The sequence below is a fragment of the Alligator sinensis genome, unplaced genomic scaffold (genome assembly GCF_000455745.1).
Source record: "Alligator sinensis unplaced genomic scaffold, ASM45574v1 scaffold409_1, whole genome shotgun sequence".
Lineage (NCBI taxonomy): Eukaryota > Metazoa > Chordata > Crocodylia > Alligatoridae > Alligator > Alligator sinensis.
Window position 1 is genome coordinate 69,963 of NW_005842284.1, and position 1,681 is coordinate 71,643.

Here is a 1,681-nt window from a genome sequence, read left to right on the forward strand (position 1 = left end):
GGAAGAATACAGAATTATATATTCAAAACTGAAATCATAAATATGACTATTTGCAATATAAAATTAATAAGAATCAGTTAGGGAATGGAAAGAAGAGTATGACATGCATCCAGTCAGAAAGCAAATGTAATTTAGATTTTGAGTTCTATGCCTTTTATCCATATATTTAATCACAGAAAATTTAGAGAATAAGTCCCAGATCCTCACAACTATTAAATGCCTAACTTCTTTTGATTCCAATAGCATTAGGTATCGAATACCTTTAAGAATCTGAACCCATGATTAGTAATTACATTTCTATACAATTTCTAGTTAATTTAGTTACCATTAAATTATTCAGCAAATAATTTAAATGAACACATTTGGGTAATAGTGACCTTCTCAGAAGGTATGTTTACACGTGCATTTACTGTGCAGTAACTTACTATACAGCAAGCGGTTTTTAAACAACCGTCTACACGTGTAGGTGTTACAGCACAGTAACATTGTGTGTGCACCAACTTGGGAGTAAAGTTACTCCCAAGTCAGTCCATACAAACAGGGTTACAGTGCAGTAAGGTGTCTACACATGCCTTACTGTGCAGTAACTACCCAGGAGTAAATTTGCTACCTGCATCATGCTATTTCCCAAGCCAGCATAAGTCACCATAGTTATTGCACAGTATGGGCATGCACATGTAGACACATGCCCATACTGTGCAGTAATTTTCAGTTATGGCACCTAAGTTATTGCACAGTAACGGTGCATGTGTAGACATGCCCAGAGAGAATTTAAAAACAAGATAGGAGGCTGTTTGTCATCTAAATTATTTGCTAGGAATGAACTCAGAAGCAGCAATACTAGAGCAACACTATTGGAAACAATTGTGAATTCTAAAGACTTAGTCCCCATTTCTTATAACCCACTTGTATTGACTTTCTAGAGCAGGAGTCTTTCTGGAGCCCAGATCATGCCTCCTTCCAGATCATTCTCTCTTGAAGAAGGGATGATACTTCCAGAGTTCAACAGCATCTTTTTTGGTGCATTTGTTTTCATAATTCTCACAGAGTAAAAAAAGCAAGGCAATGGTCCCAATACAAGACTGGGATGAATTGCTTAGTTTCTATTTTTCACTGGTATGGATTTCCATTGTGGCCTCTGACAAGAGAAACTTAACCTCTCTGCATCATGCTTCTATGATATTGTACCATAGGGAATGTGATTATGGAAGTACTCATTGCAAATCTGTTGTTAAGACAGGTTTGAGTTTCTTACTCAAGACAGGGGTTAAATCTTAATCACGTATGAATACTGTGCATTCACTTACATTACTGTGCATGAATGTACAGTAGTCTTGCATTCTGCAAGACTTAATTGTTTGTAAAAGCACTTTGAAGATTAAAAGCATTTTGCATACATATAATTATTATTAAATGTCAAATCAAACTAAACCACTAATCAAACATGGTCATAGTGACAATGTTACCTCCCAGGCTGAAGGTAATGAATATAAGCCTAGATAGATTTTCATCTCAGATTGTGCCACAAAGGCACTGACCTATAATAGGGACATCATAAAGGTTTTCTATATAGAAAAGTGCATATAGAAAGTGTGCAGCAGGCCATTACTATGACCAGCTAAATCTTCTGGTCAAAGAAAAAAGATAGCGGCATGGCCCTGCCACCTTTCAGGTGGCTAAT